General features: G+C 38.9%; 1 protein-coding gene and 1 long non-coding RNA gene across 4 annotated transcripts in view; one reads left to right on the top strand and one right to left on the bottom strand.

Annotated features, from left to right (window-relative positions):
- The window catches only part of LOC129445394 (uncharacterized), a 16,712-nt gene extending 7,882 nt beyond the window's left edge, over nucleotides 1-8,830 (bottom strand). Inside the window, exon 1 of one of the 2 annotated variants that reach the window (XR_012370025.1) lies at nucleotides 8,782-8,830. This is a non-coding gene — a long non-coding RNA (uncharacterized lncRNA). The remainder of the gene's footprint in view (nucleotides 1-8,781) is intronic. The other variant, XR_012370024.1, reaches the window with a different exon arrangement.
- Nucleotides 8,831-13,108: 4,278 nt separating this feature from the next.
- sv2bb (synaptic vesicle glycoprotein 2Bb) overlaps nucleotides 13,109-24,985 on the top strand; it is a 59,268-nt gene continuing 47,391 nt past the window's right edge. Inside the window, exons 1-2 of one of the 2 annotated variants that reach the window (XM_055192564.2) lie at nucleotides 13,109-13,271; nucleotides 15,608-15,690. The gene's annotated coding sequence lies outside the window, so the exon portion shown is untranslated. Of the gene's footprint in view, nucleotides 13,272-15,607; nucleotides 15,691-23,590; nucleotides 23,852-24,985 lie in introns of those variants that run through there. The other variant, XM_055192563.2, reaches the window with a different exon arrangement.

The following is a 24,985-nucleotide window of genomic DNA, read 5'->3' as shown; positions in this document are numbered from 1 at the left end:
TGCAGGGTTACAGTCAGTGCTTATGTCTATCACCATGCCAAACATCAGACTTATTTACTGCAGCATTTTAAAGTTATGGTCCCATAAACTTGGCATTTTTGACAATACAGTTAATAGACATTGCATTTTAACCATATTTGAGGTGCTATATCTCAGTTGCCCTCTGGGGTGCGTTTAATATTTAAATGCAGGGTCACAGTCAGTGCTCCTGTCTATCACCATACCACAAATCACACTTATTTACAGCAGCATTTTAAAGTTATGGTCACATAAACTTGCCATTTTTGACAATACAGTTAATAGACATTGCATTTTAACCATATTTGAGGTGCTATATCTCATTTGCCCTCTGGTGTGCGTTTAATATTTCAATTCAGCGTCACACTAAGTCTCCCCGTCTATCACCACGCCAAAAATCAGACCTATTTACCACAGCATTTTAAAGTTATGGTCTTATAAACTTGGGCATTTTTGACAATACAGTTACAGACATTGCATTTTAACCATATTTGTGGTGCTATATCTCAGTTGTCCTCTGGGGTGCGTTTAATATTTCAATGCAGGGTCACAGTCAGTGCTCCTGTCTATGACCATGCCAAACATCAGCCTTATTTACAGCAGCATTTTAAAGTTATGGTCCCATAAACTTGGCATTTTTGACAATACAGTTACAGACATTGCATTGCATTTTAACCATATTTGAGGTGCTATATCTCAGTTGTCCTCTGGGATGCGTTTAATATTTCACTGCAGGGTCACACTCAATGCTCCTGTCTATGACCATGCCAAACATCAGACTTATTTACAGCAGCATTTTAAAGTTATGGTCCCATAAACTTGGCATTTTTGACAATACAGTTACAGACATTGCATTGCATTTTAACCATATTTGAGGTGCTATATCTCAGTTGTCCTCTGGGGTGCGTTTAATATTTCAATGCAGCGTCACACTCAGTGCTCCTGTCTATCAATATACCAAAAATCAGAATAATTTACAACAGCATTTGTTATGGTCCCATAACCTTGCATTGAAATATTAAACGCACCCCAGAGGACAACTGAGATATAGCACCTCAAATTTGGTTAAAGTGTAATTACTTTAACTGTCTAGTCAAAAATGGCAAGTTTATGGGACCATAACTTTAAAATGCTGCTGTAAATAAGTCTGATTTTTTGTATAGTGATAGGCAGGAGCACTGAGTGTGACGCTGCATTGAAATATTAAACGCACCCCAGAGGCCAACTGAGATATTGCACCTCAAATATGGTTGAAATGCAGTGTTTGTAACTGTATTGTCAAAAATGCCAAGTTTATGGGACCATACCTTTAAAATGCTGCAGTAAATTATTCTGATTTTTGCTATGGTGATAGGCAGGAGCACTGAGTGTGACCCTGCTTTGAGATATTAAACGCACCCCAGAGGCCAACTGAGATATTGCACCTCAAATTTGGTTAAAATGCAGTGTCTGTAACTGTATTGTCAAAAATGCCAAGTTTATGGGACCATAACTTTAAAATGCTGCTGTAAATAAGTCTGATTTTTCCTATGGTGATAGACAGGAGCACTGAGTGTGACCCCTGTATTGAAATATTAAACGCACCCCAGAGGCCAACTAAGATATTGCACCTCTAATTTGGTTAAAATGCAGTGTCTGTAACTGTCTTGTCAAAAATGGCAAGTTTATGGGACCATAACTTTAAAATGCTGCTGTAAATAAGTCTGATTTTTGCTATGGTGATAGGCAGGAGCACTGAGTGTGACGCTGCATTGAGATATTAAAAGCAGCCCAGAGGGCAACTGAGATATAGTACCTCAAATTTGATTAAAGTGCAATTACTTTAACTGTCTTGTCAAAAATGCCCAAATTTATGGGACCATAACTTTAAAATGCTGCTGTAAATTATTCTGATTTTTCATATGGTGATAGACAGGAGCACTGAGTGTGACCCTGTATTGAAATATTAAACGCACCCCAGAGGGCAACTGAGATATAGCACCATAAATTGGGTAAAATGCAGTGTCTGTTACTGTATTGTGAAAAATGCCAAGTTTATGGGCCCATAACTTTAAAATGCTGCTGTAAATAAGTCTGATTTTTCCTATGGTGATAGGCAGGAGCACTGAGTGTGACCCTGCATTGAGATATTAAACGCACCCCAGAGGCCAACTGAGATATTGCACCTCAAATATGGTTAAAATGCAGTGTCTGTAACTGTATTGTCAAAAATTGCAAGTTTATGGGACCATAACTTTAAAATGCTGCTGTAAAAAAGTCTGATTTTTCCTATGGTGATAGACAGGAGCACTGAGTGTGACCCTGTATTAAAATATTAAACGCACCCCAGAGGCCAACTGAGATATTGCACCTCTAATTTGGTTAAAATGCAGTGTCTGTAACTGTCTTGTCAAAAATGGCAAGTTTATGGGACCATAACTTTAAAATGCTGCTGTAAATAAGTCTGATTTTTGCTATGGTGATAGGCAGTAGCACTGTGTGTGACCCTGCATTGAGATATTAAACGCACCCCAGAGGCCAACTGAGATATTGCACCTCAAATATGGTTAAAATGCAGTGTCTGTAACTGTATTGTAAAAAATGCCAGGTTTATGGGCCCATAACTTTAAAATGCTGCTGTAAATAAGTCTGATTTTTGCTATGGTGATAGACAGGAGCACTGAGTGTGACCTTGTATTGAAATATTAAACGCACCCCAGAGGCCAACTGAGATATTGCACCTCTAATTTGGTTAAAATGCAGGGTCTGTAACTGTCTTGTCAAAAATGGCAAGTTTATGGGAGCATAACTTTAAAATGCTGCTGTAAATAAGTCTGATTTTTCCTATGGTGATAGGCAGTAGCACTGTGTGTGACCCTGCATTGAGATATTAAACGCACCCCAGAGGCCAACTGAGATATTGCACCTCAAATATGGTTAAAATGCAGTGTCTGTAACTGTATTGTAAAAAATGCCAAGTTTATGGGACCATAACTTAAAAATGCTGCTGTAAATAAGTCTGATTTTTCCTATGGTGATAGACAGGAGCACTGAGTGTGACCCCTGTATTGAAATATTAAACGCACCCCAGAGGCCAACTGAGATATTGCACCTCTAATTTGGTTAAAATGCAGTGTCTGTAACTGTCTTGTCAAAAATGGCAAGTTTATGGGACCATAACTTTAAAATGCTGCTGTAAATAAGTCTGATGTTTGCTATGGTGATAGGCAGGAGCACTGAGTGTGACGCTGCATTGAGATATTAAACGCAGCCCAGAGGGCAACTGAGATATAGTACCTCAAATTTGATTAAAGTGCAATTACTTTAACTGTCTTGTCAAAAATGCCCAACTTTATGGGACCATAACTTTAAAATGCTGCTGTAAATATGTCTGATTTTTCCTATGGTGATAGACAGGAGCACTGAGTGTGACCCTGTATTGAAATATTAAACGCACCCCAGAGGGCAACTGAGATATAGCACCATAAATTTGGTTAAAATGCAGTCTCTGTTACTGTATTGTGAAAAATGCCAAGTTTATGGGCCCATAACTTTAAAATGCTGCTGTAAATAAGTCTGATTTTTCCTATGGTGATAGGCAGTAGCACTGTGTGTGACCCTGCATTGAGATATTAAACGCACCCCAGAGGCCAACTGAGATATTGCACCTCAAATATGGTTAAAATGCAGTGTCTGTAACTGTATTGTCAAAAATTGCAAGTTTATGGGACCATAACTTTAAAATGCTGCTGTAAAAAAGTCTGATTTTTCCTATGGTGATAGACAGGAGCACTGAGTGTGACCCTGTATTAAAATATTAAACGCACCCCAGAGGCCAACTGAGATATTGCACCTCAAATATGGTTGAAATGCAGTGTTTGTAACTGTATTGTCAAAAATGCCAAGTTTATGGGACCATACCTTTAAAATGCTGCTGTAAATTATTCTGATTTTTGCTATGGTGATAGGCAGGAGCACTGAGTGTGACCCTGCTTTGAGATATTAAACGCACCCCAGAGGCCAACTGAGATATTGCACCTCAAATTTGGTTAAAATGCAGTGTCTGTAACTGTATTGTAAAAAATGCCAAGTTTATGGGCCCATAACTTAAAAATGCTGCTGTAAATAAGTCTGATTTTTCCTATGGTGATAGACAGGAGCACTGAGTGTGACCCCTGTATTGAAATATTAAACGCACCCCAGAGGCCAACTGAGATATTGCACCTCTAATTTGGTTAAAATGCAGTGTCTGTAACTGTCTTGTCAAAAATGGCAAGTTTATGGGACCATTACTTTAAAATGCTGCTGTAAATAAGTCTGATTTTTGCTATGGTGATAGGCAGGAGCACTGAGTGTGACCCTGTATTGAAATATTAAACGCACCCCAGAGGGCAACTGAGATATAGCACCATAAATTTGGTTAAAATGCAGTGTCTGTTACTGTATTGTGAAAAATGCCAAGTTTATGGGCCCATAACTTTAAAATGCTGCTGTAAATAAGTCTGATTTTTCCTATGGTGATAGGCAGGAGCACTGAGTGTGACCCTGCATTGAGATATTAAACGCACCCCAGAGGCCAATTGAGATATTGCACCTCAAATATGGTTAAAATGCAGTGTCTGTAACTGTATTGTCAAAAATTGCAAGTTTATGGGACCATAACTTTAAAATGCTGCTGTAAAAAAATCTGATTTTTCCTATGGTGATAGACAGGAGCACTGAGTGTGACCCTGTATTGAAATATTAAACGCACCCCAGAGGCCAACTGAGATATTGCACCTCAAATATGGTTAAAATGCAGTGTCTGTAACTGTATTGTAAAAAGTGCCAAGTTTATGGGACCATACCTTTAAAATGCTGCTGTAAATTATTCTGATTTTTGCTATGGTGATAGGCAGGAGCACTGAGTGTGACCCTGCTTTGAGATATTAAACGCACCCCAGAGGCCAACTGAGATATTGCACCTCAAATTTGGTTAAAATGCAGTGTCTGTAACTGTATTGTAAAAAATGCCAAGTTTATGGGCCCATAACTTAAAAATGCTGCTGTAAATAAGTCTGATTTTTCCTATGGTGATAGACAGGAGCACTGAGTGTGACCCCTGTATTGAAATATTAAACGCACCCCAGAGGCCAACTGAGATATTGCACCTCTAATTTGGTTAAAATGCAGTGTCTGTAACTGTCTTGTCAAAAATGGCAAGTTTATGGGACCATTACTTTAAAATGCTGCTGTAAATAAGTCTGATTTTTGCTATGGTGATAGGCAGGACCACTGAGTGTGACCCTGTATTGAAATATTAAACGCACCCCAGAGGGCAACTGAGATATAGCACCATAAATTTGGTTAAAATGCAGTGTCTGTTACTGTATTGTGAAAAATGCCAAGTTTATGGGCCCATAACTTTAAAATGCTGCTGTAAATAAGTCTGATTTTTCCTATGGTGATAGGCAGGAGCACTGAGTGTGACCCTGCATTGAGATATTAAACGCACCCCAGAGGCCAATTGAGATATTGCACCTCAAATATGGTTAAAATGCAGTGTCTGTAACTGTATTGTCAAAAATTGCAAGTTTATGGGACCATAACTTTAAAATGCTGCTGTAAAAAAATCTGATTTTTCCTATGGTGATAGACAGGAGCACTGAGTGTGACCCTGTATTGAAATATTAAACGCACCCCAGAGGCCAACTGAGATATTGCACCTCTAATTTGGTTAAAATGCAGTGTCTGTAACTGTCTTGTCAAAAATGGCAAGTTTATGGGACCATAACTTTAAAATGCTGCTGTAAATAAGTCTGATTTTTCCTATGGTGATAGACAGGAGCACTGAGTGTGACCCTGTATTGAAATATTAAACGCACCCCAGAGGGCAACTGAGATATAGCACCATAAATTTGGTTAAAATGCAGTGTCTGTTACTGTATTGTGAAAAATGCCAAGTTTATGGGACCATAACTTTAAAATGCTGCTGTAAATAAGTCTGATTTTTCCTATGGTGATAGACAGGAGCACTGAGTGTGACACTGTATTGAAATATTAAACGCACCCCAGAGGGCAACTGAGATATAGCACCATAAATTTGGTTAAAATGCAGTGTCTGTTACTGTATTGTGAAAAATGCCAAGTTTATGGGCCTATAACTTTAAAATGCTGCTGTAAATAAGTCGGATTTTTCCTATGGTGATAGGCAGGAGCACTGAGTGTGACCCTGCATTGAGATATTAAACGCATCCCAGAGGCCAACTGAGATATTGCACCTCAAATATGGTTAAAATGCAGTGTCTGTAACTGTATTGTCAAAAATTGCAAGTTTATGGGACCATAACTTTAAAATGCTGCTGTAAATAAGTCTGATTTTTGCTATGGTGATAGGCAGTAGCACTGTGTGTGACCCTGCATTGAGATATTAAACGTACCCCAGAGGCCAACTGAGATATTGCACCTCAAATATGGTTAAAATGCAGTGTCTGTTACTGTATTGTGAAAAATGCCAAGTTTATGGGCCCATAACTTTAAAATGCTGCTGTAAATAAGTCTGATTTTTCCTATGGTGATAGGCACTGAGTGTGACCCTGCATTGAGATATTAAACGTACCCCAGAGGCCAACTGAGATATTGCACCTCAAATATGGTTAAAATGCAGTGTCTGTAACTGTATTGTCAAAAATGCCAAGTTTATGGGACCATAACTTTAAAATGCTGCTGTAAATTATTCTGATTTTTCCTATGGTGATAAACAGGAGCACTGAGTGTGACTGTGCAGTGAATTATTAAACGCACCCCAGAGGCCAACTGAGATATTGCACCTCTAATTTGGTTAAAATGCAGTGTCTGTAACTGTCTTGTCAAAAATGGCAAGTTTATGGGACCATAACTTTAAAATGCTGCTATAAATAAGTCGGATTTTTGCTATGGTGATAGGCAGGAGGACTGAGTGTGACCCTGCATTGAGATATTAAACTCACCCCAGAGGCCAACTGAGATATTGCACCTCAAATTTGGTTAAAATGCAGTGTCTGTAACTGTACTGTCAAAAATGCCAAGTTTATGGGACCATAACTTTAAAAAACTGCTGTAAATAAGTCTGATTTTTGGCATGGTAATAGACGTTTGGACTCAGTGTGACCCTGAATTGAAATATTAAACACACCCCAGAGGGCAACTGAGATATTGCACCTCAAATATGGTTAAAATGCAGTGTCTGTAACTGTATTGTCAAAAATGCCAAGTTTATGGGACCATAACTTTAAAATGTTTCTGTAAATAAATTAGATTTTTTCACGAGGATAGACAGCAGCACTGGGTGTGACCCTGCAGTGAAAGTTTAAACGCACCCCAGAAAGCAGCTCAGATATAGTGCCAACAACTGAGCTGACAATGCAATTCGTCTTTAAAGTAATTTGAGAGTGCTATGTAATAAGAAATAATTTGTATAATAAATGCACATTGAGTTTGATGTTGTGTCATTACGTCTTGTAAAGTATAAACAGCTACAATAAGTATCAGAACCAGAATCAAAATAAGCTTTATTTGCCAATTGTGCACACTTGCACAAGAAATGTATTTTAGTTTGGTACAGACAAACAGTATATAGATAAACAGCAAATAGCAACATTTAATGTAAAATTAGAAATTAAAACAAATAATATAGATAAGAAGCAAGTGAGAGAGTTATTTACAAATATCTATAAGTACTTTATATAAAACTGTATATAATGTATATCGTACTGTGTATTTACACAGTTAACCCTATTAAACCCTAGTATGGGATATTGCACTATACAATACTGCATTTTAAAACAGCAAGTTCGGAGCAAATGTGCTACTGTAACTGCTTAAGGTGAAGATGTCTTGTGGAACAAAAATTCTGGCACAGTAAATTTGAAAATATTGAGAGGGAGTGATAGGGGCTCTTCAGGAAATCTACTCTCATCTCCACAGTTTGAAGCAACAGGCTCTCTAAGCTTCTGTATGTATAGATTCATCATTTCTAGAGTCATCTGCAAACTTCAAACGCACCCGCGCACACACACTCGCACCCGCGCACCCACACTCGCACACGCGTGCGAGCGCGCCGCACACACACACACACACAAACACACACACACACACGGCCCGCGCGGCCCCACACACATACACACCCTCGCGCACTCTCTCTCTTTCTCTCTCTCTCTCTCTCTCACACACACACACACACACACACACCCGCGTGCTCACACACACACTAATGCACGCACCCGCGAGCACACGCATACTCGCAAGCACGCCCCCGCGCGCGCGCACACACACACACACACACACACACACACACACACACACACACACACACACAGACGCACATCCACACACACGCACATCCACACACACGCATATCCACACACACACGCAAGCACCCACACAAACATCACAAAGACATATATATTAAGATGATCCATTAATGCAATCCAAAGATGACACGTTTAACAATGTAAATTTACAACATATAGTGTATCTTTACATTCTGACTATCCGTTTTCTTTCATAACTCTGTTATTCTGTTTATTTTCAAATGTATATTACTCTCACAGTAACAAAAGAAACATGATCACTCAAAACAGCACGAATAAGAGATATTGCGCTACGGTCCCTAAGCTGTGCGTGAAAAAGAAACTGCAAACGCGGAAGGGTCGCGTCTTTTAAGGTGGAACGAAAAGCGTCAATAAGAAGCTGCGAATAAGAAGCTAGATTCATTTGCAGTTTATTATACATTTATCACCATCATATTTAACTTATTTGGCTTACCTCAGTAACGTGAGTCCAGGTCGGTCGATGCCGAGTAACTGACTTTCCCGCTTCAGAAAGAAGGGGCGTGGCGTGAATCTTAACTCCCCGCAAACGTTATTATTGGAACACTGGAAAGCAACACCCCCTTGTGGAAGTTTCTGACACTGTGAGTGATGATAAATTATAAACGAACACTACAACTAACACCTGACCACTCTAGAGTAGCGAACTCTGTAAAATCAACACTGGTGGTTTTGCTGTGTACTGATATGTAAACATTTTGTACCTTTGAGATACTAATATGTATTTTTGAGGTACTAATAAGCTCTCTTTGGTACCATTATGTATATGTAAATCTTTAGGCAGTTACGGTACATATTCCGATGTTTTTTCTGACAGTGTGGCATCATCTCAGGGGTCCCCAGGGGGCCATTGCGCCCAATTTAAGAACCACTGCTCTATACCTTGCCTCCCTGAAACACATTCTTCACATCTTTCTGAAAAACGCAGTGTCCTCTGATTGGCCAGCTAACCAGAACGTTGTGATTGGCCTGAATACCTCTGACATCAGCCGGAAATGTTACACTCCTTTCCACCTTAGTTGTTTTTAAGATTAGCTCATAATGCAATACTGACAGGAGTTAATATCGTCTTTACTATGTTATGAATATGTGCTGAATCTGATAATGCAGATGACTAAGCTGATCGATCAACTTTGCCAATGCAGCTTGACATAACAGATTGGTAAGGATACTAAAACATAAAACCATGTCTGCATTTGTGATAGTAGAAACAACAAACAACAAGCGCTACTCTGCCCTGCACAAAACTTGTGTTTGAGTCATGGTTTAGTCATTAATTAGTCGTAAATTCTTTAAATTATTCTTATGATAATGACAGTTGTGTCTACGTCAACCGGCCTCAGGAATTAAACTGTTGCCTATAATTTGTGTGTTTACAGTCCAAGAAAAGAGATTTAAGCAGGAGACGATAACTTGTGTCATTGTTTACTTTGGGATTTGTATCTTTTGCATATCGTCAACAATGTACTAATACACACACACCAAAGGAAATGTAAAACCGTAAATCGGATAATTGGCGCTCTTTAATATAAATATAACATTTTCATTTCCTTTTTTTTGTTATTGAAGTGATTTACATAAAATCATCCTACATAGTGTTAAGAACATTATGTGAAAATATAACCTTGATATATTTAATATTGACTAAATAAGGTCATAACAAAGATTGGAACTTTGCCACTAATCTCCTAATTCGATTATGAGACTTGGATTTCACAGACAGGATCACATAAATAAAACTGAACTTAATTGAACCATGTGAAAATATTGGGTAAGTCCTCCCTCCTTGCTCTTTGCCTTCCATGCCGGTGGAAGCAGTAACGCACACATACATCCATCAACACAATGACACACAACCCATTCTATGGGTACTTGAATAAAAGCAGTTCTCAGGAAGTCCCACAGGAAGCATGTGAGTTATAGGCTGACGTTCGGTAGCACAGTTTTCACTACTGCCCATTGATCAGCTTCCCATGTTGACCATGGACACAAAGACAGGCATGACACAAAAGGTGATATATTAGTGCAGGACTGCACTAATAGAGATTCAGTATACCTTATATGGTCCTTTTTTTCACTCTTAATTTATTTCTCAGAAAACCATAAATATATTGGATTTTTCTCCATCCAAAGATACAGTAAATATTTAAGAATATTTCAACTAATTCAATGCATTGACATTATTTTTGTTACATAGTCTTGCTACTTTATCTTTTCCAGTATCGCTCATTTATTTTCCTTTTTCCTCTCAGAGCTGAAGCCAAGATAAAGAGAGAAAGATGCACAAGTCCCCTCTGGCTTTACTGCTGCCACGCGTCTGTTGTCCATCGAGGGCCATGCTGCATTCTGCGGGTTCTGAATGAATTGAGTTGCCTTCATTCTTTCTTCTGCTCTTTCTACGTCTCTTTGGGATTTTTCTTGGGTTAAAAAAAAATAAAAATCGTGAGGCACGCTGGTTTTGGTTTTTATCATGCTGGCCTGGGCCACTGCAGAAGTCACCCACGGTTCTCCAGTATGAAATCAAAATGTACTGTACCATATACTCTACTACTAATGGTGAACTTCAGTGGCATAATTCCACCGGCATTTTCAAGGTGCTTAAGAAACTCTTTCATTATTATTATGTGTTATTATTTTAGAATTGGCATAACTTATTTTTGTGTATTAAATTAAATCGTGGTCACTAACAACTTTAAGGGGACATTTCACAAGACTTTTTTAAGATGTAAAATAAATATTTGATGTCCCCAGAGTACATATGTGAAGTTTTAGCTCAAAATACCATGTAGATAATTTATTATAGCATGTCAAAATTGACACTTTGTAGGTGTAAACAAAAATGTGCAGTTTTTGGGTTTGTTCTTTTAAATGCAAATGATCTCTGCATTAAATGGCAGTGCCGTGGTTGGATAGTGCAGATTAAGGGGCCGTATTACCCCCTTCTGACATCACAAGGGGAGAAATTTCAATGACCTATTTCACATGCTTGCAGAGAATGGTTTACTAAAACTAAGTTACTGGGTTGATCTTTTTCATGTTTTCTAGGTTGATAAAAGCACTGGGGACCCAATTATAGCACTTAAAGGAGCATTTCACCGGTAGAAACATTAATCTTTATTGAAAGTGCGTCATATTTGTAGTCAAAATGTAACAAACATTTCGAATTCGGTGCCTATTTGACTGAGAAAAGGGCTGTTTGTAGTGTCACACCCCCTCAACAAAGTTATTGGACTTCCTGCTTTCAATGATGCAAAATGATTATTTTTACATCATTGAAAGAAGGAAGTGCAACACTGAAATCTGTATTTCTCCTGTCCCAGCGGAAACTGAGGAAATGATGCACGACCCTTCAAAAACATGACAGGGGTTCTAATGATACAAAGCTTAATGTAAATGGGTGAAGTGTCCCTTTAAACATGAAAAAAGTCAGATTTTATGTTTAGTTTAGTGTAGTTTAGTTAGCACATTTAAAACAACAGGTGTTGAATCACACAAGAAATGTAGATGCCATTACAATTACTTAATGCACACTGTTGTTTTTGCACTGATATAAAAATACAGAAAACTGCAGAATTTAAATGTATGAAAATAAATGCTAACGTTTGTTCCTAAATTGTAATATTTTATAGCATTAAACATATTGTTATACCACATTCAAGTTAAACCAAAAGGATAGGGCGAACTGGCCATAGTTGCTAGTTTCTACATTTAGCATCCGTAAATGAGAATTATGCTGACACAAGACAATTTTAAAATAAAGCATTAATAATTCTGTTGTTTTACAATAGCTTTGAACATTATTCCTTAGATTTATTATTTCTTACGGTTTCTAATTTTAACAAGCAGTTGGGTTGGAAAATCTGTCCCAAATGTGTAACGAGCTCATTGGTTAGCTATGGGATCGTGTGGTGCGCTGTTTGACCTGTAGAGGGAGCTGTTGGCCTCACAATATTACCCAGTCGATATGTTATGCCAGTTTGAGCCCACACAACCCTCATATTTTAATTTTATGACATTTATATGATGGCACCATACAATGGAACGTCCTACAACCGGGTTGTCTACATTGTGTATTAACATATACGTCAAAGCAAAATATTGCATGGTAAATTTACACCAAATATTTTTTTTTTTTTTTTTTTTATAAGAAAAGGGTACAGGTACGCATAATGGAGTGCTAATGTAATGGAGTTTTCTCATTATTGACTGCATATAGACTGCAATAAATGTGTTATTAAAATAATAATTTAAGCCTTTTGTTTATGTGTTACAAATCACGTTCTTCATTTTGCTTTCTATTTGACGGGACAAGCTCGCGTTCGATCACATCAATATTGTTGAATTATTTAGTTTATAGAGGCAACCGCGCGCGTTCACCATTCAGAAAAGGTTTTACTCATGCATGCGATTACTACTCGAGCGATCAAAACATCTCCACAGTCCCATCAGATCTGCCGCATCAGTAATGGGCAATGATCAATCTGCTCTGCAAGTACGACGATCAGTAAGGTATGCATTTGTTAGAAACATAAAATGTTAAAAAGCACATCCTCGGTGTTATTTATTATGTTTTAATGCCATTCATAAACTTTGGAGTTATTCCGATGCAAGTGCATGGAGATAGTGAGAAGAGCTAGGGATCCATTGCGCGCGCGCGCGCGCGTTTGTGTATCATTGCAGGGGCTCGCTGAAAGATCTATGTGCACTGCTGTAAGTGTGGGGAAAAACCTCAGACTGATTAGCATTCAGTCCTTGCACAGACTGCATCAAGGAACTCCACGACCAGCTCCCCCCCAACACACCTCCTCCACCCTCGTACTCACTCCTCTCCACACACCCCACCTCTTTCTGCATCATTCTGTTGGACCAGAACCACTCAATACAAAACCAGAGGAATAGCTTCTGTTATAAAGATATCGGCAACAGGTAATGTTTGTTTAATATTTGCTTTTTTTTTTTTAGAGTTTTTATTCTATGAATTAAAATCAAGGCACAGAGATGACAGCAACAAATATGTGCATGAATTAATATAACTACTGTAGATCTACCGAGGATCATATCTTGGAGTATTATTTAAATTAATGTTTTCTTTGATGTCCTGTTTTGGTACTTTTGTCCCAGAACGGAATAGTAGAGGCTTTGTAATGTAAAAGTGAGGATGGACTCACCTGTGGCATGACTTCAGAATAAACTGGATCCATGTACAGATATAAATTTTTTTATACATTGTAATATCTCTCAAACGAGTTCTTTGGTAAAATCACTACCTGTTGAATCTGTCGTAGCCTATGACGCTTTCACGTCATGCATTTTGCTGACGAGGAATGACATATCATTGTTCGGAACTATGTTCACGTAACGTAAATAACGTATTTGGTGGGGCACTGCCCATAGACTGTATAAAACAGGCACAGCCCCACCTGCCCATATACTCTAGATAAGCTACTGTTGGTTATTTATAAGTTGTTTTATCATTTTCCCCTTGAAACATTGTGCTGCATGGCATCAAGTTAACTTGGCTTATAGCGTCCACACCAAAGCTTTTAAACACGGCTGAAAACGCCTGGAGGACGCCGAATGCCAGCTGTTTTTTCAGCTGAGCGCTTTGGTTGCTGTGATACTTGAGCTGTGAGCCGGTTGGATGTTGTGATATTTGTCCCGCCCTTCGTCCACTGTGATTGGACGGCGGTGTGAGAACTTACATTGACGAGTTGAGCTTTTCACCCAAAGTTGAATATTTTTCGACCACCGGCTTTCACAGCACGGAAAAATGAACAGCTGCTGGTTTTTTGAAAAACCCTGTGCTTCCATTGGGGAAAAAACATATATGCCACCCACGGGCGTAAAAACTTTGTTGTGCACCCCCCCAGTTTATGTACATTCTATGGTTTGCCCACCCTGTTTTATAAAGGCCCACCCACTTGAACATTTCTGGCTTCACCACTGCATTGTATCAAGATATTTACGACCAGAGAACCCAGTACAGTACCCATTCAAAAGGTCCTAATATGTACCATTTAGGTACAAATGTATACATTTGGTACCAATATGTACCTTTGAGGTACTTATATGAACTCTTAGGTGCAAAGATGTACTTTTTGAAAGTATACCACCCCAGTGACAGCTGGGGACCATTTTTTGACAATGTGGATTTTTGGTGTAATTCATAGTAAAACCATGCACTGTAAAAAAATACTTAATTGCTGCCTTAAAATTTTTTGTTGAATCAACTCCGATTTACAAGTCATTTCAACTTTCTATTATTTATCTTGACTAGAGATGAGTTGTTATAACTACTGGTGAGTTGTTATAACTTATAAAATTAAGTTGACTTTTCTCAACTATATTTTAAAAGTTGTGACAACTCACCTCTGTTGAAATGACTTGAAAATCTGAGTTGATTTAACAAAAACATTTAAGGCAGCAAAGTATTTTATACATTGTGGTTAAGGAGCATTTCTAATGAGAAACATTTACATTAATGCATTTGGCAGATGCTTGTATCCATAGCACTTACAGTGCATTATAAGGTATACGTTTTATCAATATGCGTGTTTCCTGGGATTGAACCCACCACCTTTTTCGCTACTAATGCTTCACCACTAACACCTAAGATTTTGCTACAGAATCATATATGATATTTTGTATCATTTAAAGGTCACGTTCTTTCTGATCCAATTTTTTAAACCCTAGTTAGTGTGTAATGTTGCTATAATAGCATAAAAATACCTGTAAAATGATAAAGTTCAAAGTTCACTGCTAGGTGATATATTTTCTTTACCAGAATTCGCCTTTCAAAGCCTACAGCGAAGGCCGGTTTGGACTACAGCCCTCTATTCCCTGCTTTAATGACATCACTAGAACAGGTTTCTGACTAAACTCCGCCCACAGGAATACGTCAGTCACCAGCTAAGCTAACGGCAAGCTAAGCTGCTATCGAATCACAGCACACTAAACAAACTATACAATCACAACTCAATACGTTTTTCTAAAGGAGGGACTTCATAAAACAAGGAAGACATTAGCCCATTTTGAAGACAGTGAAAACAGCGGTTTACAGATAAGTCAATTGTGTGGAAAAACACTGCGTTTTTTTACACTTGAAACATGAACACGCGTTATATTGCGCAATGTAAACACAATCAAAGCTTCAAAAACACAGAAAGAATGGGACCTTTAAGACACCTTTATGGTTCTATAAGGCACCAACATAAAAAAAATATATTTTTGTACTAAAATTTTTTCTTGTTTCTGTGTCGCAGGTAGTAAACTAAGACTATAGAAGACTGATTGATGAGTTAATGTGACGTGTGTGACCCCTCTATTCTGTCCAGACGTCCCCCGGGTAAGCCCATATCAGCTCTATACATCATCAACACCTCTCCAATCTGAGTCACGGTCACTCTGTCATGCGATCGCTCAAAGAGATGAGCCTGACCTTTCTGTTAGGTGCTCCAGCCGAGACACCGAAGGCGTAAATGATACAAGACTTTGCTAAATGCCAAATCTCTCATTAGCTCAATTTACCAGACTTCACCAGGCTAAATTTCACTAAGTGATGTCTATAATGATCAGGATGAATGATTAGAGCTGCTCACCTTTCAGTTTTGCACATGCTTGCAGGATGAATGTGAGGAAACAGCATTGTTAAGATTAGTCGAGACAACAAGCTAATAGAAATGTAGAAAACACATGTGAATCGTAAAGAAATGTAATGTACTGTATTAATAGGAAAAAGCAAGAATGAAGCTACCCCCCTAACCCCGCCCCTAAACCCAACATCACTGGGATGAAAGCATATTATAGTAAAACCAAGGGGCAACCTTCCGATCTCTATCGTGAGCCAACACGGAAGTGACTTAAACAGCAATTCATTGAGTGGCTCCAAAAGAAAGTCAATCCCATAGACCCCCATGTTAAAATTCACATCTTTACAGCATAAATAAATGTGTTTACAACCTGGTGCAAAAAGTGTTTTTGGTCCAGACTGATCACACAGAAAGTCGTGTTATAGTCACAAAAAAATGTGATTAATTTATTCGTGTCAATGGCACGAAATTCTGCTTTTTTTCGTGCCTTAAGCACAAATGTCTTTTTCATGTCACTTGCACGAATTTCTATAAATAGTTTTTCATGTCCGTGGCACGACTTTCTTTTTTGTTTCATTTTATGTATTGTTTTCTCAGTGCAGCACATGAGAACATGCAAATAATGTTTGCAGATTCCAACATAATGACTGCATTGTAAAAAAGGTTAATATTGATGTATGAGAAATAAAGAAGGTGGGGCTGAGGGGAGAGAAGCATTAGTGTAGCTCAGCAAGAGGCAAAAGCAAAATCAAGTCTGACGATTATTGTATTACAAATATGATCAGATTTACATTTATACATTTGGCAGATGCTTTTATCCAAATCGACCTACAATGCCTTCAAGGTATACATTTTATCAGTTTGTGTATTTATGCTGCTAATGCAGTCTGCAAGTTGAGCTACTGTTACTCAGATGACGTAAATGTAGATAAATGCACAGTGAATTTTGCAGAAATGCAGAACAATGTTAATATCTGCTACTTGCTTCAAGAGAGTACAGCCGGACGACACACAGTGTCTGTGGTTTGTTTATTCAGCAGTCCTACTTCTATTCAGTTATTTGAAAAGATAATCCACCCCCACATGCAGGCCAGGTGCACCTGGCATCTCTGCGGGTTGCCAGGTACTATTTATGTATCAATTCTGCATTTAAAGGGGAACAGCTTGATGAAATTGAAAACATATAAAGATAAATTAAAACAGATATAGGGAAACTAAACATCTTTCTCAAAAAAGTACCAAAATTAACGCTAACATTGGTTTTAAATACACGCAATAGTTTCATTATGGATTGCTTACGAGACAGCGTGCAGTCCTTTTTGTGCAACTCTACTTTGACTTCATGACTTGCCCTTTGCAGCAGTTTAGGTTAAGATATCTGCGCTAACTTCATGACTCACCCTTTGCAACAGTTTAAGTTAGGATATCTGTGCTTTCATACTGAACTCATGGAGAGAGAAAGAGAAAGATAGAAATAGAGAGTATGCAGCGAACTTAGCCAAGGTGTGCAGATGCGTGCGCGCGCATGGCGGACACGGAAAGTCATACTATATAGTAGGCGAAAAGCAGTAGCGAGGTGAGTAGCATGTCCGAATTTATAGTATTCCAATGTCTGGATGACCAAATCTATACGGAACTTATTAATATGAAAATTTTTAACTTTGGCGGATTTTCGCGCCACGTTAACCAATCAGGAGCCTGCTTGCAGCTGTGGCCGCGGAGTCACCGCTTGATATTGTCCGTAAGCAGTCACCCGGAGCTATACGACACAAGTTCTTATTTCTATCGAGGAGACAGGAATAAAAAGGACCTTGCTTGGAAGAGTGTCAGTAAGGACATTGGGTGACCTGGTAAGTTGTAAATACACATTTCACTTTTGAGTCACGTGACGTTTATTGACCCACGCCGTTTATTTTCCCCCTATAGTAAGGTTACCAAATAGAAACCGGTAACTCTCTTGATAAATGCATCAACATCAGCCATCCTGCAAACAGACAACCGCATAGCACTTGCCCATCCTACAAGAAGCGGATTTTGCCTATGACGCGCGTCAAATGCTTGCTTTTCCCGTGCGTCTACTTCGCTCTACACGCGCGAATGCATTGAAACTGTTCAAGCAGCAAACTAAGTGCGGTAGACGTGATTTTGACGCCTGAAACGCGGTTGGTGTAAACACAGCATTAGAAACATGGCGACTTACAGGGGGACCCGCTATGTATCTAGATAAAATTGTCTCATTTTGAGGTAATAAAACAATACAGTTAATTATGTTAGGTCTTTATACACGACTTATAATATATTTATGTATATTATATTGCATATCTGTCAAGAGATCCTCCTGAAAGTTACCCACTGCACAAGTTCTCTAATATAAGGTTATATAATAATATAAGGGGTTCTTATAGTGGAAAACGTCTCTTTTGACCTTTAAAATTTAAGAAAGAAATGGTTCTTTTATGAATCTTTGACAAAATGGTTCTTTAGGGAGCCCAAAATGGATCTTTTATATTGCTGTGAAGAACCTTCTGTAGCACCTTTATTTTTTGGAGTGTATATGAAAACCACACATTGGTTCATCAAAAAGTAGTGACCACCATCTTGTTTTATTAACAGTAGCAATGAACGCAACAAGTAACTGAATGTTCCAGATTGCTGTGAAACTTACCAACACGCTCCTAAACGTGCAGTATATCAGCAGTTTTTATTGGTGGATTTATTGGCGGATCCTTCAGAGGAGATGAGAGCTTCGGCAAAGAGTTTACTGCTATTCACACTGTGATTTATATCTAGGGGGCCGGGTGGGCTCTCACTGACTCTCTCAATGTTAAAGGATTTAATGATAATCTGTTCCAGAGCATGCTGACGGGTGGCCTTATCTGATTTATGCGCATGGCCCGTCCACAAGTCTGTTGATGAGGGTTTGCTAATAGCAGAGCTCTTTCCATACTCGAGCCACCCAATCCCAACTACGTATCCCTACAGTCCACACAAAGGGAGTATGGTTGGAGTAACGCCAGTAGCCGCCAATCACGAGTCAAGAACCGCCAGCCACTGTTTTTTAAGGAAGTGCTGATGGAAATTGAAATCAGCATCTGAGGTTTTGCATTTTATTGACTCAGCAGAGTCACAGAAAGGGTTGGACCTTTCCAAAAAAACAACTTCGAGTCGAATGCAAGTGAAGGATATACTGCATTCGGCCGATCCCTGGTTCATTATTCTTTAGTGTTCGACATGAAAGTTGTTTCTGAGCCAAGAGGTTACTTAAGCACTATAAAAAATTATAACCACCATGATTCAGCACAATGCAAGGCCTGTTTGGCCAACAAGAGGCTTTTTTACAATGAATGACTGTCTTGAAAATTAAACGTTTACACCAAGCAGTAAATCTGAAAGAGTAAACGGGGAAAGTTTCACTTTGGGTCTTGAAAAGAAATCGGGTGTTCATCAAACTAGCTTATGGGATTGTAAGCTACAAACTTTGCCGAGCACATATCTGTACACATATATGTTTCATAAAGTAAATGTATAATGCACAATTAAACATGGCACTTTAATATTTAACATTCACCTTAAAATGAAAGCTAATGCTATGCAAAACCTTCATGTTCAGGTGAACTACTTTTCAATGTTGTGGTGTAAAGGACACAAAGGCAGTGGTTATGATGATGATGATAGCTGATGATGAGGTGAGAGGGCGTGGGATTTAAATCTGGTCATGGACCGAGCCCATGTTTCCGCTAATCCTCTCGCAGGCAGAATTATATGGCGTGGGATTATAGAGCTTTCTCTTTTCCTATGCGAGACATTCACTCTTTATAATGACGGCCTAGCGGCAGGTCAAACCAACCAGTCATGATGGTGGAGGGGTGTTTGGACCACAGGGTGGGGAGAGCGTATGAGCATTACTGGAAACATGAGTATTAAGTCGGTCAGAATTTCACTCGCATTGCACCATATAAATACTGCATGACCGTATTCATCATAGCAAGTTTAAAATCTATTATGCAATAGGCTGGTGCAGAAACACAGGAGGTGTTCCTGATCGCTTTCATTTTGTGCTAATGAGAAACTTTGATCAGGGGCAGACACTCTTTCTACACTTATTGTATGTTTTAGCACATATGAGGCTCTTCAGGTTTAATATTTATTTGTTTATGGGTCATGGGCCTGAACCTAGAGAACATGCATACTGATATAAAATTGACCTTATAATGCACTTTTAATAAAATCGTCTTCCAAATGCTAATGCATGTATAGCTAAACTAGTATCTCAGTACATCATCTAAACTAACTGGCAATTTTTTCTGTTAAGTCACTATAATTTCTCATGTTTTTGAGTCCTGCATTGCTATAATATTCAGAGCAGATTTGGCCCTGTTCATTGCCAAGTACAGAAGAAATAAAATCACAAGTTGCAGGTTCCTCTGAGCCAATAGTCTGTTCAAGGACAGTGAAAGAAAACGTTTCAGTTTCCAACTTCCAAAGCTTCTGTGTGTTTGTGTACTTGGAATAGAGGGCTAGACATTCATTATTTCACATATTTATTATAATGAAACAAATGACCCTGCGTAACTAAATACATCAAGTCTGATCAAGTGATAAGGCCTAGAGGTGCTGGAAGAACAACGGTGTGTACAGCCTGTGCCCTCACATCAGGCCTGTGTAAGGTTTTTATATTACACTTTATGGTAAGCAATTCATGGAATAAAGACTATACGGCACTTCCATATGTCATTCCCTAGGGAACTATGACAGACGTGATGAAAGTCAGACAGATAGAATCCTGAAACAGATGGAAAGACATATGTATGCATAGACAGACAGATGTATAGATGTGCAGATAAATAAACAGACAAATAAAGAGACAGATATAGATGGAAAGATAAAGAGACAGACAATGAGAAAGACATACTAGATATATAGATGTATATCTGGATGGATCTATCGCAAAGAATCAATAACAAAAGAGTCCTTTTAAAGTTGTTTATTTCTGATAACAAGCAAAATAAATAACAAGTAGATTACCTTAATCATAGCTAAAGCGTATCAAAAAATAAACTGAGCTAATGTTACTGTGTAAAATGTGTACTATATAATGTATACAACAGATACTATACTACAGATCAGCTGCAAAACCTCCCTTCACATAGCAGTGATGCATGATCGCCATCTCCACGTCGTCTTAAGGAAACCAAAACATTTGTTATTTTCGACGAGGTATTTGTTCAAAAGCTCATTTTAACAATTAGTCAGACCATTAAACAAACAAAGACCAGAAGTAAAGCATCACCGCACGTGCGTACGATGAAGCCATTTATATGTAAAGACAGACAGGCAGACAGACAAACAAGATGTACAGGTAGATGTACATACATACAGCGGGGTAGATGTACATACAAACAGGCAAGCTGTAAAGATATATGTAAAGACAGGCAGACAGACAGGCAGGGAGGTAAACAGACAGGTAGGCAGACAGACAAGATGTATAGATACGTATACAGATAGACAGAATGAGAGGCAATATGTACAGGTAGATGTACAGGCATACAGACAAGATGTACAGGTAGAGGTACAGACAGATAGACAGACAGACATAATATGCACAGGCAAGCTGTAAAGATATATGTAAAAACAGACAGACAGTTAGACAGACAGGCATGCTGACAGACAGACAGACATAATATGTACAGATATATGTAAAGACAGGCAAACAGAAAGACAGACAGACAGACAGACAGACAGACAAGATGTAAAGATAGAGGTATAGACAGACATAATATGTACAGACAAGCTGTAAAGATATATGTAAAGACAGACTGGCGGACAGACAGACAGACAGACAGGTGGGCAGACAGACAGACAGACAGACAGACATGATATGTACAGGCAAACTGTAAATATATATGCAAAGACAGAAAGACAGACAGACAGACAGACAGACAGACAAGATGTATACACACACATACAGGTGGACAGAAAGACAAACAACAGATACATGCACAGATAAATGCACAGACAGACAGACAGTTAGGCAGACAGACAGACAGACAGACAGACAGGCAAACAGACAGATAGATAGACAGGCATGCAGGCAGACAGACGGGCAGGCAGACAAACGGACAGACAAGATGTAAAGATAGAGGTAAAAACAGACAGACATAATATGTACAGGCAAGCTGTAAAGATAAAGACAGACTGGTGGACAGACAGACAGACAGACAGGTGGGCAGGCAGACAGACAGACAGACAGACAGACAGACAAGATGTATGGATACGTATACAGGCAGAAGGAGAGGCAATATGTAAAGATAGATATACAGACAGACAGACAGACAGACAAGATGTATACACACACATATAGGTAGACAGACAGACAGGCAAACAGACAGACAGACAGACAGATAGACAGGCATGCAGGCAGACAGACGGGCAGGCAGACAGACAGACGGACAGACAAGATGTAAAGATAGAGGTAAAAACAGACAGACATAATATGTACAGGCAAGCTGTAAAGATAAAGACAGACTGCAGACAGACAGACAGACAGACAGGTGGGCAGGCAGACAGACAGACAGACAGACAGACAGACAGACAGACAGACAGACAGACAAGATGTATGGATACGTATACAGACAGAAGGAGAGGCAATATGTAAAGATAGATATACAGACAGACAGACAGACAGACAAGATGTATACACACACATATAGGTAGACAGACAGACAAACAAGATTTACAGATAAATGTACAGACAGACAGACAGACAGACAGAAAGTTAGACAGACAGACAGACAGGAAACAGACAGACAGACAGACAGGCAGGCAGGCAGACAGACAGATGGACAGACAAGATGTAAAGATAGAGGTAAAAACAGACAGACATAATATGTACAGGCAAGCTGTAAAGATAAAGACAGACTGGCGGACAGACAGACAGACAGGTGGGCAGGCAGGCAGACAGACAGACAGACAGACAGACAGACAGACAGACAGACAGACAGACAAGATGTATTGATACGTATACAGACAGACAGAAGGAGAGGCAATATGTAAAGATAAATATACAGACAGACAGACAGACAGACAGACAGACAAGATGTACAGGTAGATGTACAGGCATACAGACAAGATGTACAGACAGAGGTACAGACAGACATACAGACAGAAAGACAAGATGTACAGATAGAGGTACAGACAGACAGACAGACAGACAGACAGACATACAGGCAGACATACAGACAGACAGGTAGATACTGTAGGTAGGCAGACAGACAGAGCATCATGTTACAGTCTAATACATCAATACATCGATACATTCTATTTAATCCACAACATAAATGTCTACAGTTTGTGCAGTAATAGTTACCAAAGTGAACCAGCCAAGTAGTGTTACCCTACTTAGGTGTTCTGCATATTTATCCCACTACAGCTAACCAAACTATCTATCACATAAACCCCCTTCCTCCTCCCCCCGCACACACACAAACACATCAGCAACTATCCATCTGCCATGCCCAACTCCTCCTCCCTAAAGTGCATTCCTGCTCTCTCTCTCTCTCTCTCTCTCTCTCTCTCTCTCTCTCTCTCTCTCCCATTACAAACAGTAACCACTCACTCCCACCAGCGCTGGCACATGTGGGAGTGAGCCTGAAGCAGAGGTAGAAATGGACGCAACCATTGTGAGTTGCTTGGGCGTGTTCGGGGACCTCCTCCTATCATGAAGGGTTTGGGAGGAGGCAGTGCTTTGCTCTTGCATCCTAATCTTTCTGCTCAGCATCTCTGCTGGCTGTCTGGACGATGCTTGTCTCGCATGTTTGAACACAGGACATAATTATCTGACAACCCCCTTTTTGATGGGATATTTAATTGTTTAAGAACGAGGGACTATTTTTGGTGCACAGTCAGCATAATTTTACGGTAAGAAAGTTGCAGTTTGTTTATGTGTCTTTACATTCAATTGACATATGGTGATATCATCGAATGATGCTTTTATGTTATACATTGAAGTCTATGGAGGTTTTGATTTAGTGTGAGTATTTCTGCAGAGCAAAAGTTTATGAAATCTTAAAGAGAAACTATGTATGAAGCTTACATAGACATGACAGCGAGGCTACAAAGAAAACTAAGGCAAAAGGTTCAAAAACAACAACAATAGGATGAAGATACAGAGAAATGCAACCGAGGCGTCTTTTTATAGAAAGGATCGATGAGTGTCTGGTTGCTGCCCGGTTCATTTTGGAAGCTGTTACATAATCAATACACAGTGAAAATAGTTGTTCTGCAAAGACGAGGGGATAATAAAATAATCTGATAAAAGTGCACGACTGTCGTAATTTTCAAGTGGAAGGAGTTTCACTGGCAGCATAAAACAAAATCAATCATTTTGATCATTTTGTTTTTCTAAGAGAAGTTTGTTGGCCTTCAGTCTAATGTGAAAAACGTAATTACGTTTGCAACGAATTCCACTGAACAAAGCGTGTTAACAGATATAAAACACAAATCACCTTTAAATGTTGTGATGCATGTGTGCATTCACAGTCACAAACTGTAACCGTATGTGTGTGTGTGTGCGTGCTTTAAGTAGTTGTGTATGGAAGGGTGGGGGATCTCCTCATGCGATGAATAAAAACATATGCATTATTTATATCTTCTAAATGTCTCGCAGGCACCAGAAGCACCATTATAACTTTCCTTAGATGCAAAACAGACCCTTATTCTTCGGTAAACACTAATGATGAGCTTGTTGTTCAATATGCAGCTGTCCTCTAACTGAAGATGTTTTATAATATTAACTCAGCGTCTCAGCTAATGATATTAAGCAAACTTGAAATAAATCATCTATAGCCCACCTTGGGTGCCAAGCGCCAACCCACCCAGTTGGACTCTATGGATCATTTTTAACAACATGTTATTGAATTGCTGGTGATCTAAAGAAAAGAAAATATGAGATGAGAAATATGACTTATTAAAGGCACATTATGGAGAGGAAATGTAGGATGAAAATGAAATGGACAGCTTTGATTTAAAAGAAAAACAAACACATTTTTACGT

This window comes from Misgurnus anguillicaudatus, chromosome 6, assembly GCF_027580225.2.
Source record: "Misgurnus anguillicaudatus chromosome 6, ASM2758022v2, whole genome shotgun sequence".
NCBI classification, from domain to species: domain Eukaryota; kingdom Metazoa; phylum Chordata; class Actinopteri; order Cypriniformes; family Cobitidae; genus Misgurnus; species Misgurnus anguillicaudatus.
The sequence above is the reverse complement of the archived record's forward strand: the minus strand, read 5'-3'. Positions and strand labels throughout refer to the sequence as shown.